Source organism: Mesoplodon densirostris, chromosome 5, assembly GCF_025265405.1.
Source record: "Mesoplodon densirostris isolate mMesDen1 chromosome 5, mMesDen1 primary haplotype, whole genome shotgun sequence".
Lineage (NCBI taxonomy): Eukaryota > Metazoa > Chordata > Mammalia > Artiodactyla > Ziphiidae > Mesoplodon > Mesoplodon densirostris.
In genome coordinates, this window is record NC_082665.1 from 142,407,960 (window position 1) to 142,428,063 (window position 20,104).

A 20,104-nucleotide genomic window follows, 5' to 3' on the forward strand; every position below is an offset into this window, starting at 1 on the left:
CTATTCAGGGTGTTTTGTGTTTTCATACGAATTTCAGAATTTGTCCTATTTCTGTGAAATAATCCACTGGTATTTTGACAGGGAGTGCATTCAATCTGTAGATTGTCTTGTTTAGTATGTTCCTTTTAACAATGTTAATTTTTTCAATCCATGAGCACAGTAAATTTCCATTTGTTTGAGTCATCTTCAATTTCTTTCATGATGCCTTATAGTTTTCCAAATATAAGGCTTTTATCTCCTTGGTTAGATTTATTCCTAGGTATTTTATTCTTTTTGATGAGATTATAAATGGAATTTTTTTCTTAATTTCTCTTTCTGATAGTTGTTAGTGTATAGAAATGCAAAAAAAAATTCTATATATTATTTTTATATCCTGCAACTTTAACAAATTAATTGATGAGCTCTAGTAGTTTTTTGGTGGCATCTTGAAGATTTTCTATGTAAAGTATCATGTCATCTGCAGTGTCAGTTTTACTTTTCCTTTCCAATTTGAATTTTTTTTTTTTTTTTTTTTTTTTTTTTGCCACACAGCACAGCATATGGGATCTTAGTTCCCTGACCAGGGATCTAACCAGTGCCCCCTGCATAGGAAACATGGTGTCTTAACCACTGGACCACCACGGAAGTCCCCTGAATTTCTTTTCTTTTTCTTTTCTCATTGCTGTGGCTAAGACTTCCAATACTATGTTAAATAGAGTGGTGAGAGTGGACATCCTTGTCTTGTTCCTGATCTTAGAGGAAATGCTTTCAGCTTTTCATTGCTGAGTATGCTAGCTGTGGGCTTGTCATATATGGCCTTTATTATGTTGAAGTATGCTCCCTCTCTACCCACATTGTCCAGCATATTTATCATAAATGGATGTTGAATTTTGTCAAAAGCTTTTTCTGCATGTATTGAAATAATCATATGATTTTCAGTCTTCAATTTGTAATGTGGTGTATCACACTGATTGATTTGTAGATTTTAAACTATCCTTGCATCCCTGGGATAAATCCCTCTTGATCATGGTGTATGATTCTAATACTGCTTTGTTGAATTTGGTTTGCCAATATTTTGTTGACGAGTTTTGCATCTATGTTCATCAGTGATTTTGGCCTATAATTTTCTTTTCTTGTGGCATCTTTCTCTGGTTTTGGTATCAAGGTGATGCTGGCCTTGTAGAAGGAGTTTGGAAGCAGTTCTTCCTCTGCAATTTTTTGGAATAGCTTGAGAATGACAGATGCTGACTTTTCTCTAAATGTTTGGTAGAATTCACCTATGAAGTCAGCTTTTCCTGGACTTTTGTTTGTTGGGAGTTTTAATATTACTGATTCACTTTCATTACTGGTAATTGGTCTGTTCATATTTATTATTTTTTCCTGGTTCATTCTTAGGAGATTTTATATTTCTGTGGTGCTGGTTGTAATTTTTTGTTTCATTTCTGATTTTATTGATTTGGCCCCTCTCTATTCTTTTCATGGAAAGTCTGATTTCCATTTGCATGAAACGCCTTTTTCCAACCGCTCACTTTCAGTCTGTGTGTGTCTTTAAGCTCTGAAGTGAATTTTTTATAAGAATCATATATATGGTTCTTGTTTTTGTATCTATTCAACCACTCTATGTCTTTTAATTGGAGCACTTAATCCATTGACGTTTAAAGAAATTATTGATATGTATGTACTTATTGCCATTTTCATAATTGTTTTTGCATTGTTTTTGTAGTTTTTTGTTCCTTTTTTCTTTTGCTCTCTTCCCTTGTGCTTTGATGACTATCTTTAGTGCTATGTTTGAATTCCTTACTCTTTTTGTGTATGTGTCTATTATAGAATTTTGGTTTGTGGTTACCATTAAGTGTGCATATATATATATATATATATATATATATATATATATATATATATACACATATATACCTAAATATATGTATATATATAATTTTAAGTTGCTGAGCTCTTAATTTCAAATGCATTTTAGCAATTCTTCATATTTACTTTCCTCCCCTTTACTGTTTTTGACATCATATTTATTTATTTCTGGTTTGTGTATCCCTTACCTACCTACTGTGGATATAGATGATTTTACTACTTTTAGCTTTTAACCTTCCTACCTGCTTTATACATGGTTGACTTACTACCTTTACAGTATGTTTGCCTTTATCAATGTGATTTTTCCTTTCATACTTTTCATATTTCTAATTGAGGCTTTTTCTTTTCCACTTAGAGAAGTCCCTTTAACATTTCTTGTAAATCTGGTTTCATCCTCCTAAACTCTTTTGGCTTTTGCTTGTCTGTAAAACTTTTGATCTCTCCTTCAAACCTGAATGAAAGACTTGCTTGGAAGAGTATTCTTTGTTTTAGGCTTTACCCGTTTATCACTTTAAATATATTGTGCCACTCCCTTCTGTCCTGCAGAGTTTCTGTTGAAAAGTCAGCTCATAGCCTTATGGGAGTACTCTTGTTGCTTTTTCCTTGCTGCTTTTAATATTCTTTCTTTATCTTTAATTTTTGTCATTTTAATTACTATGTGTCTTGGTGTGGTCCTCTTTGGGTTAATCCTGTTTGGAAATCTCTGTACTGCCTGGACTTGGATGTCGTTTTCCTTTCCCAGGTTAGGGAAGTTTTCAGCTATTATGTCTTCAAATATATTTTCTGTCCCTTTCTCTTTTCTCCTTCTGGGATCCCAATAATGCAAAAGTTAGTATGCTTGATGTTGTTTCAGACATCTCTTAACTTGTCCTCAATTTTTAAATTCTTTTTTCTTTTCAGCTTCAGTGATTTCCACTACTCTGCCTTCCAGTTCACTGATCCATTGCTCTGTGTCATCTAATCTACTGTTGATACCTTCTAGTGCATTTTTCAATTCAGTTATCATATTCTTCAGATCTGTTTAGTTCTTCTTTATATTTTCTAAATCTTTGTTAAAAATTTCTAACTTCTCTGTTCATTCACTTTTGAGTTTTTTTGAGCATCTTTATGGTCATTAACTTGAACTCTTTACCATGTGGATTGCTTATCTCTGCTTCACTTAGGTCTTCTTCTGGGGTTTTATCTTGTTCCTTTGTTTGGAACATATTTATCTATCACTTAATTTTGCCTAGTTTGCTGTTTTCTTTCTATATATTTTGTAGGTTGGTTATGTTTCCTGATCTAGGAGACATGGTCCTTTATTGGAGACATCTTTCGTATCCCAGCAGCACACTCTCTTCTGGTCACTAGAGCTATATGCTCTAGAGGTCTCTCCTGTGTGGGCTGCATGGGCCCTTCTGCTGTAGTGGGCTGGCTACTGTGGGCAGTCTGGTAGGCATGGCTGACTCCCAGTCTGATTTGTTGCCAGGTCCTATGCCATTGGTGTGTGGAGTCAAGTCAAAAGGTAGCTTACTATGGAGTCCCTAGGGTCCTGGAGGTAGTGCTGGCTCACTGGTAGATGCTGCTGGTTTCCAGAGTGGATGGTTGTGAGGCTATGGATACTAAATCTAGTGTCAGTCTCCTGGTTGGGTCCAGTTCATGACATGGCTGGCTGTGGGGTCCAGGGTGTCTCTAAGCTGGTATCAGCCTCCTGGTGAGTGGTACCTGACCCCAGGGAGGCTGGCTGTGGGGCCCAAGGTGTCTCAGAGCTGGTATCAGCCTGCTGGCACAGAAGGCTGGAGCCCAGGGGGGCCCAGGGCTATTGCTGGCCTATTGGTGGGTGGGGCCAGGTCCTGGGGCTCTGGTTGCTGGGCCCAGGGGTCCACATAGTTGTTTTTGGCCTGCTGATGGGCAGGGCTGGGGATCAGAGGGTTCCAAGGAAGGTGCATGCCTGCTGGTATGTGGGCTGGCTACAGGGCTACAATGGTTCTGGGGCTGATGCTAGCCCACTGGTGGGTAAGATCAGGTCCTGATGCTAGTGCCAGCTCATTGGTAGACAGAGCCAGGCCCCAGGGTCTTTGAGTTTAAGTCTCTGGAGGTCCTGTAGACTGTGTTGGCCCACTAGTGGTCAATGCCAGGGTTCAGGGGGTTCTAAAGCTAGTGCTGGCCTTTGGTGGGTGAGGCCAGGTCCCAGGGTTGCTAGCGGTTCAGAGGGCCCTATGGCAACTGGCCTGACGGTATGGGGGCTGAGTCTCCACCAGGCTAGCTGCTTGGACTGAGGCATCCCAGTCTTATTGCTGAGAGACTGGTAGATGAGTCTGGGTCCCAGGGCTAATAAGCTAGAGGGAGAATTCCAAAATTGCTTTTGTCAGCGCCAGTGTCCACATGGTGAAATGACCTCCCAAAATGGATGCCACCAGCTAGACTACATTTTTTCTTTAAAAACAGTAAGTCCCTTACATATGAATGAGTTCCGTTCTGAGAGTGCATTCATAAGTCCAATTTGTGCGTAAGTCCAACAAAGTTAGCCTGGGTACCCAATTGACACAATCGGCTATATATACTGTACTGTAATAGGTTTGTAATACTTTTTACACAAATAATACATAAAAAACAAACAACACAAAAAATAAAGAAAACATGTTTAATCTTACAGTACAGTACCTTGAAAAGTACAGTAGTACAGTATAACAGCTGGCATACAGGGGTTGGTATCAAGTGAACAGGCAAGAAGAGTTACTGACTGGAGGTGGGAGATGGTAGAGCTGAAGGATCGTGAGCAATAGGAGATGGAGGGCAAGATGTAATTTCACTCACACCTGACATTGATGGAACACACGTTCACATCTTTGCAAGTTCACAACTTGAAGGTTTGTATGTAGGGGATTAATGTAGTTGTAATTTTGGTGTGCCCTTGGGAGGAAGTGAGATCAGGGGCTTCCTCCTCTTGTCATCTTGGCCAAACCTCTCTGAGCACTAACTCCTGATTATCACTTTTTATCTAATTTACTGCTTGTTCTTGGATCTGCAGGCTACTAATAATGATACTGGTCTGACTGAATGGGTACTTTTGTCCAAACTACTGGCAAAATGAGTGTGGAGAATATAGCATCACGTATAGTTTGATTCCATGTTCAAAAACAGAAAAACAAACTAAACAAATTTTTTGCTTGGAATAGATATATAGGTAGTAAAACTCTAAAGACTGCATGGGAATGTGTAATCTAAAATTCAGGTTGGCCGTTACTTCTTAGGGAGGAAGAGAAGTGTAGATAATTGCTGAGGGGAACCTTGTGAAGTACTGGTAAACTTGGCAGTCACTTTGCTTTAAAAAAAATCTATCATCTATCTATCTATCTATCTATCATCTATCTATATCTACATGTTACATCATACATATGTGTATGTGTTTTAAGATATGTACTTTTAAGATCACACTTTTAATTTAAGGTATATCTTTTCAGAGTCTCAGTTCTACTTGGGGATTTCAGGTTATCTTTCTTATTCTATTAGGCTAAGACCCATTCTCATATCATAACATGCTGTTAACATCCAAAATTTAGTTTCCTGTGTTTGTCAGCTTCCCTCAGGGCAATTTCAGCTCCCAGGTTTTCTTATCAATTTGCTTTCAAATTTGTGTGTGTGTGTGTGTGTGTGTGTGTGTGTGTTTGTAGGGGGAGTTGGGGTGCAGGCAGAGGGAAATTCTTGGGAATTTCTGGTGCCACCTTCAGAGTTTGCAGAGTTTTGCAAATCATTTAGAAATATGTTTGTTGTAGTTTGTCCAACCTCTAGGTGTTTTGTGGCAGGAGAACTAGTTTGCCTTGCTGCCCAGAAGAAGTCTGCCTTGGGAAGCTTTAATCTTTTAAATTGCATATAAAAAAGAGGAAAACAATTCTTACCAAAAAAAGTCATTCTTATTTAGCTAAATGACCCAAGGAAAAGAAAGCAAAGACACTATATATATATATATATATATATTTCTAAGTTAATGTTTCAAAATTTCAAATATATGATATCTATGTGATCTGTATGGTTAGTTACTAGTTTCCACCCTTACCAGGATCTTGTTCACTGTTCTCCTTACTTTTATTTTAAGCCAATTTTCCCCTAAATACATTTTTATAATTCAAATATGTCATGCTTTTAGAAAAACACACAGGACAATGGTCATTAGCTTTAATTAAAAATTAATTAATTAGGGCTTCTACTCCTGTCTTTCCACAAATTTGGGGAACTTCTTTTAGAATACTTATGAGCCTCACTATATAAATTTTTTTCTACATTGACTAGAATTTTTTATTTCTTCTCATAAATCCAAAGTCAAATCGAATGTAGAAAAACAGAATAATAAAGTACAGATACATTGACTCTGAGTTTGTTATTTTCACAAAAGGGAAAATAAAAATCTATTTTTGAGCTCGCTGAAATTCAGACTTTTGTTTTTACATATGCCATGGGATACCCTTAGAGCAGTTAGTAAGGTGAAAATGTTTTACTGCTCAGCTGGAAACGTTAAAAAAAAAAAAAAAAGCATCTGAAAGTGACACGTTTAAAGGATTCCAAGAGAAAACTTGAAATGCAACATAACAGCCAAACACCCAGAACCTTAGTTAAAATTTTACAATGAAAAATACCTATGGATTCAGTGGCCTACCAAGTGGATTCTTCTTTATGTTCATGAACCAATGACTTAAAAGCAGATGGAAGGGCATATCAAAGTATCCTGATCAAAGAAATGAAAAGTAAGCAGAAAAACCAAATTATTGATTACATTTAAATCACATTAAGATGGCATTAGATTTCTCAACAGTTGACAAGCCTGTAGAGAGAACTGTCAACATATTTATGATGCTATAATAAACAAGAAAGATGGGGAAATAATATATTTTTAACAAAGAGCTCACTTTAAAGGGCACATTTTAAATAGTAAGATGAACATGAACAACATGAAATTTCAATTTAATTTCATAAGAGGTATTTTGCAGCCAAGTGCTGCAGCCTCTGTTCTAGTGCACAACTAAACTATCATATTCAGTGTGAAAGATATTCATCAGCAAAGAGTCAGAAGTGACGTGATGCTCTCTATCTTTTGGTACCCAACACCAAGCTATTTAAAAATCCTTGTTCTGTGCTTAGTCGTGTTTCAGAACAGTGGTAAAGCTCACAGAAATATTGTGATGCCGAACTGCACATGTTGGAACATCTGGTTTAAGAATATCCATGATCTTGTTAAATAAGGAACTCCCATAGAGTAATGACAACCACAGGTAGTGGAAAATCCCTTTAAGCACTAAGCATGGGGCCTAGTCCTGAACTATAGGCAAAGCATCACCCTGGACAGCAGGGCCTGACACAGATGTAAGACTAGGTAGCTCACAAAGTATATGCTGGGGTCAGATGCAGTCTAAGCGCCATGGTGTCAGGGGTCACAGGCCCCACACAGAGGCAAGGCTCATAAATCAGTGAAAAATCCTCATGTGTGCTTACCACCATGAAAGGCACTTGTGCTGAGGCACTGACTTTTTTCATCCAAACCAAACTGACAGTCGTAATCATGGACCCTATTACTTTATTTAAAATGTGCATCTTCAAACTATCAAGTTTTTAAGAGATCATTTTACCTAAAATACATGAGAAAACACTCAATTTCTTTAAAGTATACTCGGATACATCACAGAAGACTAACTTTCATGTACCCAATCCAACATTTTAAGATACAGAATTGAGATAAAATAAAATAATGTTGAAATTCTGATTAATGTTCCAATTATCCTGTTACAGGGACTACAATGGGACATCATTTAAAAGTGAAATGGTAATTAACCAAAAGACAATTTAACTTTTGAGAGAAGGCATCCCAAAATGGGAGGCTTCATATGAAGGAGTAAAATTCACTTCTAAGTGAAAATGATTATTCACACGTCTTGCCAGTGAAAACTTGAGTCCTCTTAAAATCAGAGAGGCGTTTTCCTTAGGGCACTATCTCTGCTCATGTATTCGTATGTTTATAACAGCACATGCTCCTTTGAAGTACATATGTTAAAACAAAAGATGTTATTAAGATGTGATTAGTTTAGCATATATTAGGAGAATTTAACCAACTAACTACTTTTCCCTTACCTTCATGACAAAGAGCTGTCTTAGGCTGAACTCTTCCTTGGTATAAAATTTTCCTGGTTTTCTTGGAATATTTTAGCAAAACTGTTTCCTGGTATCAGAGCAGATAAACTGATAAAAAAAAAATTCAACCCTAGAACTTAGCTCTCACCTTTATCATTATTTTGAAGGGCAATGTGTTTTCACTTAACGCCTTTTCTCTCAAAGTGATATTTTCAAGGGAATCATCCTGTGAAAGGAAAAAGCAAAACGGAGTCGGTATTGCTAAGAGAGCTCTCCAAAATGGAGCCAGGAAGCCATAGAGGAAATGTGACTTATGCATGTCTCAGTCTGGATGGAATCTGACCTTTTGACCACTACTGTCCTAACAAAGGCATCCAGAACATCTGCCAGAAACTCAAGATACTTATCAGACCCTTAAGCTAAAACAACCCATGACAGCCTCTCCCTTTAGGACAAATATTTTCTTGTGTAAGAGTACAGCCCCATGGTTTTTGCCTTTATAAGCCCCTGACTATTTTTCTTCCTCAAAATACTTTCTTGGTTTTAACCAAATCTGTGTCTCCCAAATTGCAATTTTTAAAACCCAAAAGAAAGCTCTTTTATTCTTGCAGCCTCAATATTGATTATTGTTTGACAATCCTCAGTAAGAATGTAAGATTCTAAAACTCATCAAACTGCTGCATGTTTGCGCTATACCATAAAATCATCTATTACCCATATTCTGTGCATACTCATTAGGGTTTATCCTTTCTCCTCTTTCATGTTGTAATGTCACCTTTTAGCAAGGACTGTCAAATGTATTTCCTTGTGAGAAAAACTGACTTGGTCTACTGACTACTTAGTAAGTTGTTTTTCAGACATTTGACACTTGGCACTTCAATTTCACTATATGCTGGTTGACATTTAACATACAATAGTATGAAAAGGGGAACAAATTTGTAAGTCAATTTTGCTCAGTAAATGAGCTTATTCTGAATTGTAAATGCATTAGGCTTTCTGATAATTATAGTAATGTAAACATTAATCACAGATATTTTATAAGAAAAAGCTTACATGATCAAAGAAAGAAGTTACTTCCAGTTATTTAAGGGATTAAAAATATGATTTATTATAAATTTGGTTCAAGTGTTCTAAGCAAGGTGCTATTTTGACCTTTAGTTTTAAATTTAAAAAAGAAACATCATAGAAACAAAACCCTCTCTAAAAATATCAGACAAGAGTATTGTGATGGAACCGAGAAAGTGAAGAGTTTTAGTCTTCTTTGATATTCTCCTTACTTTAATGCAAACAACCCAAATAAAAACAACATCCAAAGAAACGTATTGTGTTTGTTATATAAATGTAATTTCAAGACAAATAACTTAGCCATTACTTGCAATTTGACTGCTCCTTTACACCCTCTCTATAGAAATTATGCAGTCAACATGGAGTATAGAATTGAATTTAGATTTTCATTATTTGTTAAAATGCTTAGGACGTAATTAACTTAATTTCTGATAGTATATTAAGTTAAAAAAAATAAGGTATTTGAATATAGAGAATGAAACCAGTTAAAAATAATAACTAAATCATCTACACATTTCCTATCATTTTCATCAGTATATAGTGATTCTTGAAAGTAATGCAAAATTACAAGTAGAAAGTAGAAAGAAATAGGAAATATAATGATGAAAAAGGGAATATGTTTGAAGATACATGAACCTGGCATTCTACACATGGGAAGGTAGAATCACTACTCATGTTACTGAGTCCAAGCTCACTCTGCTGGCCACGTGACAGGCCAATAAATTGGGAGATGAGGTGCTGAGGCAAGGAATAGCAACTTTATTCAGAAACCAGGCATCTGAGAAGATGGCAAACTAGCATCCTAGAGTGCCATCTTATCGGAGTCTGGATGCTAGTTTCTTTTATAGAACAGAGAGGGGGAGGAGGTGAGGAATTAAAGTAAAAAGGCCATACATCTTGCAAAATATCTCCTGGTTTTGCCCAGCCTCCAGGAGGGGATGTGTTCATTTCTTCTTTTCTGCAGGCATTCACAGGTGGGCAGGGTCAGGGTGTTTCACTGTGAGCTAAACAAAGGCACTTTAGTTTAACATTCAGGCAGAGGGGCAGGGTTCCCCAAGGCAGGCCATTATGTATGTCTATAGCTATAGATAGAACAGAAAAAAAGCAACAGAAAGCAAAGGTCAAAGTAAAAGAAACAGATTCAACATGGAGTCAGATTTTGTTCTTCCCTGTTACACTCACACACTTTTTGTTTGCTATTACATTTTGGCAATACATAATTGAAGAAAATCTTTATAGTATGTATTATACTTGTCCATCTAGAGGCATTGACCATATTTTTTTTTCTAAGATGTAAATTGCCTAAAGTCATTTTCTTTTTCTTTTTTTGCTCCTTTTTCTAGAGATACCACAGAACTTTGTAGGGTAGCAAAATTTGCCATCCCAAAATGTGTCTCTTTGCTATGCAGATTATTTTGAGCTGAAAACAATCAAGGACTGAAAGACTCAGGAAGAACCTCTGTTCTTCCATCTAACTACCTGAAACAATGTAGATAGAGAACCTGTTTGAGAAAGGGTGCTATTGATGCTGAAAACTCAGCCTCTCTGTACACCAGTGCCAAATCAAAACTGAGAGACAGAGTTTTGGGTGAAGTATAAAAGAATAGCTTTATTACTTTGCCAGGCAAAAGAGAACACAGTGGGCTCCTTCCCTGGAAAACTGTGTGTCCCAACCCAGGGGAGTTTGGTGAGGAGTTTTATGGCAACTGTTCAAAGGCAGGGTTGCTGATAAGATTAGGGTGTGTGCAAGGACTGCACTCCTTTAATCTCATCTCAGGTAATTATCTTTTCTTTTTTTCTTTTTAAATGATATTCTCCATTCCCTTTATTTTTATTTATTTATTTATTTATTTGGCGGTATGCGGGCCTCTCACTGTTGTGGCCTCTCCAGTTGCGGAGCACAGGCTCCGGACATGCAGGCTCAGCAGCCATGGCTCAGGGGCCCAGCCGCTCCACAGCATGTGGGATCCTCCCAGACCAGGGCACGAACCCCTGTCCCCTGCATCAGCAGGTGGACTCTCAACCACTGCGCCACCAGGGAAGCACCCTTTTAATTAATTAATTAATTAATTAACTTATTTATGCCACACGGCACAGCTGTATTTATTTATTTACTTATTTATGCCACATGGCACAGCTTGTGGGATCTTAGTTCCCAGACCAGTGATTGAACCCATGCCTTCAGCAGTGAAAGTGCAGAGTCTTAACCACTGGACTACCAGGGAATTTCCATCATCTCAGGTAATCTTCTTGATGAGCTTCTCTTTTTCCTTTAGTCTGGCCTCAGGTGGTCTTCTCTGGTATGGAGAACGCTGACATATTCCATTTGTTGGGTTTTAATTCTATAAATGGGCTTAAAGGCATTGTTATAAGTTTCTCTTGAGGCAGGGCCCAGGACCCTGCCCCAAGGCTGTACTATTGTGTCATGGCTGTTCCTCCTTGATTCTGCATCCTTTAAATTCCTTGATTAGCAACTGTTCAAATATGCCCTTGGAACTCAGGGAAGGTCATGGAGGCTGAACAAAAAGTCTCCCATGCCCAGGAGCAACCACAGGGTCCTGCTCAGTTTTTACTATCGCCATAGATAACTAGTATCCAGCTAGGTGTGTAGACAGGGAGGAACCTAGCAGTCTGTTAATATTCTTCTCTGTGTTTCACTGTCTTTTTGTGGCCCAGCAAACATCTGTTTACCAGATATTTGCTTTTCCATCTCCATGTGACTTGCATTCCTCCCCTTTGAAGTCCCAAATCACTACCCCCAACACCCTCATTTGTCTTTAGCTGAAGATGGTATTTAAGGGGAGGATTTCAGCCATTTTGGCAAGTTACTTAGTCTTCCTGGAGCTCTCCCATGTATACATATAATCAAAAATTTGTTTAAACTTTTCCTATTAATCTGTTTCATGTCAATTTAAAACTTAGACAAGCCAGAAGAACCTAAAAAGGTAGAGGAAAATTTCTTCCTCCCTGACAATTCTCTTTGTTAATTCCTATTAAAGGAACTCTTATGTGTTCCATCTATATAGCTTTATTTTTCACAACAAAAATTGGGGGGAGCAGGGAACAATCTAAATATTTGAGGGTTGGTGACAATGGAATTATAAGGGTACAAAATTTGACTCAGAAAAATATGAAAGCTATTGTTTGGAAAAAAATTTGGAAGCTACTGTTAAATTTAAAATATGATTCAAGTACTATGCTAGGGGCATAAGGATGCAGCACAACATAATGAATACTTCCTGAGTGCCTGCTCTGGGCCAGGCATGGGTCCTGGGAACACAACAAGGAACAAAGGGTCAAAGCCTCTGTTCACATAGAGAGTATATTCTAGTTGGAAGAGACAGAAAGATGATAAACAAATAGACAAAAACACAATCTCAGTCTAGTGCTGAGTGATATATAGAGAAATTTAAATGGGTGATGTAATAGAGAGTGACTGAGTGGCATCTTACTGTCACCTGAAGAGGTGACATTTATGTCAGCACATGAATAATGAGGAGCCAGCCACTTGAAGGTCACAGTGAGGACCTGTGTATGGGTGTGAGTCAATCTTGCTTAGTAAATAAGCATCATCAGAATTTGAAATTCATGAGGCTTTCGGGTGATGCTTGTAATTAAACATTGCTACTGATATTTTTGAGAAAATGCTCATATGAGCAAATATGGATGGAATAGCTTGTGCAAAATCCCTAAACAGACCTCAGCTCAGCAACTTTGAAAAAATCTAAAGAGAGCTCCATTCACAAAAGTATGCTGGGCTAGGTAGGTCAGAGGCTTGAGTTTCAAAGCAAAGAGGCAGATAAGGGATATGTTAGGGGAACCATTGACTGAAACCGCCCACCCTGGCCAGACAATATAGTAACCACTTGCATGAGTTATCTTACAACAGGAGGTCCTGGTAAGGAAGATGGAACTAACAAGCTACCACCAACCAAAAGAATTCAGGAAAGGTCAAAAGGAAAGAGGAGATGCCAGTCCACACGTCCTACCAAATTTCCAGAATCCTTCTCTCTGGAATCCATCTTGGCTGAGCAAAGCAAGCACCACCAGGAAGGACTGAGTCAGGATGATTGGCCAGAGACAATCCAGAAACTAACTCCATTCCCCATAAAACCTGAGACTGCAAGCAATGTGACACAGCAGTTCTCCTGGGTTCTGTTACCCTGCTGCTCTACACCCACGCACCCCTTCTCAATAAAGTCTCTTGCTTTGTCATCATATGTGTCTCCTCGGACAATTCATTTGCAAGCGTTAGAGAAGAACCCACTCTCGGGCCCAGGAAGGGGTCCCCCTTCCTGCAACAGATAGATCATTTAGAGCTTTGTCAACAAGGACAGTGAGTTTAGATTTTGTTCTAACTTTACAAGGAAGACACTGGAACTGCTAGAGCAGAGGAGTGACATGATCTGATTTACATTTGAAAATATTACCATGTCTGCTTGATGGAAATTTTATTGCAAAGAGATCAAAGGTTGGAGTAGGGAGATGAATTAGGAGGACGTTTCTGAGAAGAGAGTTGTGCTCTTTATTTGAATAGAATAGAATGAGGTAGAACAAATTTATGAGAAAAATCCCGAGTTCCGTATTGTCCAACATATGTTCAAGATGTTATTTAGACAATCACGTAAAGATGGCAATGAGACAGTCTGGCATATGACTGCAGTATTTCAGGGAGCATTTTGCACAAGGATGTTGTGATAGGTAGATAGATAGATAGAGAGATAGATAGATAGATAGATAGATGTAGATATAGATAATATAACCTACGTACATTATGTAGATAGATGGCAAAGAGAAATGAGCCCAGGATAAATCTCTGATTTTTTTCGACTTTTATAGTAAAGGAGGAGGAACCAGCCAAGGAGACTTAGAAGAGAATTCTAGTGAGGAAAGAAGCACATCACCTAATGTGTGTTGTCATGAAAGCCAAAGGATGGGTGGTTTCAAGAAGAATGACAGAGGGTGTCAAAATTTTCAGTCATTTTTCTAAGTGAAGAAAACAGAGAAATGGGGCAGTAGTATAGGGTAAATGTGGGATTAATCAGCATTTTTTATAAGACAGAAAATGTTAAAATATATGTGTATATTGATGGAAAGGATCCAGTGGAGAAGGGGACATAGATAGTATTAGAGAGGATAAATGCCAGATCAAAAGCTTTGGAAAGGTGAGAGTGAGTAGGACCTGTAGTTCCATTGGAGGTGTTGGCCATTGAAGGAATCAGGATATCTCCTGCTTGGCTGTAAAGGGAAGGCTAAGAATCTGGGGAGCAGATGTATTCAGACCATGAGACATCTTAATCCCTAAATTTGGAGCATCCTGCTCATTCTTTTTTGATTTTTTGATTTTAATATCTCCTAAGAACTGATCAGAGTATCAGGAGCCCACCTAAACACTGGCTAGATTGTATCTCTTTGTGCTTGTTGATTTTTCTTCGTGTAATCCAGTTTCTCCAGGACCTTTTACTTATGACAGTGTAACGTGATGGATCCCCGCCTCCTCCTGTTCCAACTACAGAGGTCTGTAGTTGCTGAACGTCACTGTGTTTACTAAATGTCTTGCTTGGTTTTTTTCCTCAAAGATTTTAACAGGCAGACATCTTCAACCCACACATCTTTTGCCTGTGATAGAGATGAATGAAAACAACAACAAAAACCAAATAAGTGAACCAAAAACTACCCTGAGCATTTGCAATCCCTGCTTTCTACAGTTGCCTAAAGAGTAGAAGCGTTTCTGTTGTGTGGTCAGTATTAATAGGCCCTGGTTTTGCCTGTAGGAGGGGAGATGGTGAGAACAGTGAGAAACTAAGAGACTAGGATGGTTCAGAAAGACTATGTTTTGAAATTGAGGTAGAAAAATCTACGAAGGTGAAAGGGTAAGAAAACAGCAACAGCTTGAACACTGTGGATCCTTTTGGGAATTTGCAAAGTGGAGGAAAAAGGGATGGAGCAAGAAAGAGAATAAGCAGCTGTGTCGATATGAGAGGGATTTTGGTAGAGAAGCAAGAGTGTGAGGAGCACTGTCAGTTCCTTTTCTCCACCTCCTTCTCAAGAGAAAGTTCTCTGAAGACTCATTCTACTCTGAATGCTTTGGGAGTCTTTCTTGTTCTTTTCTTTTCTTTTTTTTTTTTTTTTTTGCCTTTGACTCCCCGTTTTATTAGGATTAAAATTCAATCAGTTCAGCATTTGTTTGAAGCACACTTAGGTGTGAGGCTAAGTGCCCCAGAGAGAAAGAGTGACTAAAGTCCCACCCTTGTCCTCCAGCAGCACCCTCCTCTGGTAGAAACAGAGATGTGCACACACAGCCTTGTGATATTTATCAGTTATTATGGAAATACAAAGGAGACAATCAGAATATCCTTTTAAGGGATTGGATAATTTACAGAAGTACCTTTGTAAGAAAAAAAAAAGTCGTTTAATCTAACAGTTTCTATTTAAATCAGTATTCATTGTGAGATATTTCTCTGGAAAACGGCATCATTCCAAATGGTCACTGGTAGACCATTGTCTAAATGCATCATTTGAAAGTTGTTTCAAATGGCTTATAATAACCCTAAGTACTGTGGACTATATAATCAGGGAATGAAAATAGTCACTTTGGGTCTGATGCTGTTTTCTCTTCATTCTACCCAGAGGATATTTGCTGATTATTAGGTTTAAAAAAAAAATGCATCTGGCATTTGTAAAGAGTAAGACAAGACTCAAAAGATCAACTCAAGTTTTTGCTTTTAACTTTCAAAGAATGTTGCTTTTTAACAAGTTCTTGGTATTGTTTTCAGAAATTTCTCTTGTCCATACTGTCTAGATATCCATATTTTTCTCTTTTCTTCTAAGAAAAGGCTGTGACTAATGTATCCTTATGTTTTGTTCATTGCTTTCTCTTTTTGTCATTTTGTTTCACTGCTGCATTCCTTGTACCTAGAACAGTAGTTGTCATACAGTAGTGACTAAATAAATATTCGCTGAGTGAACGGGTAATGTGAATCTTTGTATCCCTCACATTGCCCAATATAATAATGCATGCAGAAGACCTTCAAATTAATTTAAAATGGTTACCATCAGTTCTAACCAGCCATGTGAATAGCGATGGATGTCAAAACTAAAGACTGCAACCATCTTTCTTTATAAACTAGTTAATGACTCTAATTTTAATTGGTAGGATGCATAAGCTATGGTTTTGCGCCAAAACAGTGCATCTCAGCTTGCCATTTCATCAATGAGTATGAGCTTCTCACCACATTAGCTAGAACATTTTGGTTGAATTGATCAATAATGTATGCATTTCCAAAATAAGAGAGAGTTGAAGAGAAGAAATCATAAATAAGTAGCCCTTGAAAACAACTTATCATAGCTTATTATGGTGCTTAACACATATCAGACACAATATAAGACTCATGTGAAAAATTTTACAAAAAATAATTGAAGAAAAAATAGATGTTGAACTCCAATGATAGAATGATTCATGTCCTCATGTCACCAAAAGACTTATTTTACATAACTCGAAGATTCTGGCTTTAGGGAACTCAAAATGACTTTTTTTAATGTAAGTACTTGATTTCTAAAATTATTTATATAACATAATGGAATTACATTATAAATTAGGTGTAAAAATATCAGAGGTAACATAGACATATGCATAAAAAAAGGTAAATGTGTGCTAACAAATAAATACGACTTTTTCAAATTGGAGAAAATGGAGAGATGATAAAAACAGGTTTTGTAGTGCAGTCCTAAATTTTAAATACTAAATTTTATTTGATAAGAATGATTTTATCATCTTAATGACTTTTTAATTTAACTACAAATAGTAATTATTTCATGAAATAATGCACACTGATTAGATTTAGTCATATTGTTTAATTTTCATTTCAAAATGTGAACTTTATAACTTATATCCCAGGTCTCCAGAGCATGGGGATTCTTTCAATCAAAAACTCAGAACACCTTAAACTTACTTGTCAGAGTTCTCAACTTGAAATTTGGTCTCATACAGCTGCTGTCAAAGTTTGACAATTGATATTTGAAAGGGCTGACCTAAGGGACATTATAACCATTTATTTCCATAGGTTTTTTTTTTTTTTTTATAATTCTACCTTTCTAAGAAGGCAGACAGACAGCAAGCCAGGTAGCTGAACTCTATTATTCTGTTCTTCACAGAAACACTTTCACTGAACTGGGATTTAACATTTTGTCTTAAGGTTTATAATTGGTTGACCTAAGAAAAAGGTCATATAATGTTATAGTCATCATCTATTATAGTGTTCAGCATGTCTTATACATAGCATCTAATAGTAAATGCTAGGTGTATTTTGTTTTCTTTTCTTATCCACTTATATTTCCTTCCTGATAAGCTGTGCTTCCTCATAATAGATAATGTGGATGATATTATTCAGCCATTTCCTCTTTCACCTTGGTTGTTAGGACGCATAATACTGAGTTTAATGTTAACTTTATTTTTCCTTGCTTAGGATGCTTCTAATTCTTTTAAACATTAAACAAGATTTAAATTATTCCCAAAATAAGCAGTCTCAATTTAATCTAGTTTACTCAGATTTTGAAACTTACGTTTTAGTATTGTGTACAAATAACATAAATTAATATTTGTCTTTGCTAAAATTTAGTTGGTATAAATAACCACCTATGTATCACAAATGGGTCACAACAAATATCATACTCTATCAATAGTGAGACAATCTCTATGAATATATAGTTTGACTCTATGAATTGAGCAAGGTTCTAGATTCTTTAGATATGAATTTATGTCCTGGTTCCTCCACTTATTAACTGACTTTCTCATTTTGATCAATTGACCTAACTGTCTAAGCCTTTGTTTTTTAAGTTGTAAAACACAAATAACTAATAGCATCTAACAAACAATGCTTCAGATATGTTAAACAAGATATGGGGGGTAAATTGACTGGAATTTTAGTATGTATGTTTCTCCTTTCAATACTATCTACCGTGATCCATAAACTGTAATCATTATCTCTTTTGTTAAAACTACACTTTTATCTAAGCATTTAAACCAAAATTTGAGAATTAAATAAGTGGCTTTCTTCTTAGACTCACGCACGTTCCTTAAAAATCACTTTACTATTCCAAAAGCAAGATAATCTCATTTTTACTATAGAGTTCTGGTAATTGTAGATATACATATTCCAGGATCTGTGATATAGGATTCATTCATTTTATTGCTTTATCAATCCACGTTTTCAGCTACTTGGCTCTAATGTATCCATCAGCTCATTATTACATGTGAAATTAGAATAACAGGGTGTTATTGTAAAGATTTAACCCTAGTGAATATTTTTTGAAATGGAAGCTTCACACAAATGACTTGTGCATAATACTATATCCACAGAACCTTCTTTCTTAACACAGAAAATGAATAGCCCTCTTATTTCCAAGATTTATTTAAAACTACATGAAAATATGTTGACATCTGGAGAAAAATACTTTGGAATCAACCTCTAATAAGGTATAAATGAATAAAATAAGTTTTCTTTGTTAAGTATTTATAAAGTTAGACTCCATGCTTAGATTACTAATTAATGCTTAAAACAAGCATTTGAGGATGATATTGTCATTATTTGGATATTCTCAATGAGGAAACGGAAGCACAAAGTGATTTGTGATTTGCCCAGAACCTTGCAGACAAAGGAGTTGGATGGAATCTATATCTATCTGACCCAGAACTGTATGCTCTGAGATACTAAACTAATAATATCTCCAACATATACAGTTGTGCTCTAAAGTTAAGACACAGCTTAGTGCAAAGGGACTGAAGCGGGAATTTGAAGGTCTTGTTTCTTTCTCAGTCTCTGCCAATGACTAGCTAGGGGTCCTTAGGTAAGTCGTCTCACCACTCAGAAACTCTTTTTTTTTCTGCATGTAATTACAAAGCTGAAACATAGGCTCTCTAAATTCTCATCTGATAATCATGATCTACTTATTCATATATCTTTGCTTCCTAGGTCATACCAGCTTGGAGTTAAGATGTGGGTACCAAAACAAATATCGTATATTAATGCATGTATGTGGAATCCAGAAAAACGGTAGAACGGATGTGTGAACACAGCAGGCGGAGAGGAGGATGGGATGAATTGGGAGATTACGTTTGACATAAATACACTACCACGTGTAAAACAGACAGCTAGTGGGAACCTGCGGTATAGAACAGGGAGCTCAGCTCCGTGCTCTGTGATGACCTAGATGGGCGGGATGGTGGGGGGTGGGAGGGAGGTCCAAGAGGGAGGGGATATATGTATACACATAGCTAATTCTTCGTTGTACAGCAGAAACTAACACAACACTGTAAAGCAATTATACTCCAATAAAAACAATAAATAAATGCCTGTCATTTCAGGGAAAAAAAAAAAAGCCATCTCTGTTTTCCTCTAGTTCTACCTTCAGTTTGGGAACATTGTCTTGCAAATCTCTCCTTTAGAACTTAAAGAAGTATGTCAATTGTGTTCAGAGTCACAACCTACCCACACTTGTGATAGCTGATGTTTCCTTTTTTCCTTACCCTGACTTTTTGTGATGATTTCAACTGGCCAGAGCACTGTTCGAGGCCTCTGACCGATCTCTAACCTCTATAACTGATTATTAAAGAACGTCTGCCAAAACTGCTACATCTGTCAACGCCAGCATTTGTACCATTGCCCTAAAGGAAGTGTAATAAAACAGGGATTTAGTTGTTTGTCTTTGTTTTTGCTTTATATTTGCAGCCCCTTCTCTGGAGGATTTAGTCAAATGTGCATTAGGAAAATAGAAGATAATCTGAATGACAAAATGGTCTTGCTCTCTAATCCAAGCCAATTGTCCATTAACTTGTATTTTACACACATTCTATTCCCTTAATATGAATTTTTATCCCAAATATTCCAGTCATTCCTACAAATAAATCTAAAACAAGCTTGTGCTACAGACTACCCAAATATGCTTGTACATACTAGTAACAAAATTCTAAAGTGACCTCAGTTTGAGTACCAAATTTAGAAAACTGTCCCTATGTTTTTTAGTCAGGAGCCTACCATGAGCTTCTACCCTTCCTTCCTATTATTTTATATGGTTTAGTGATTCAGGATTTGGGCTA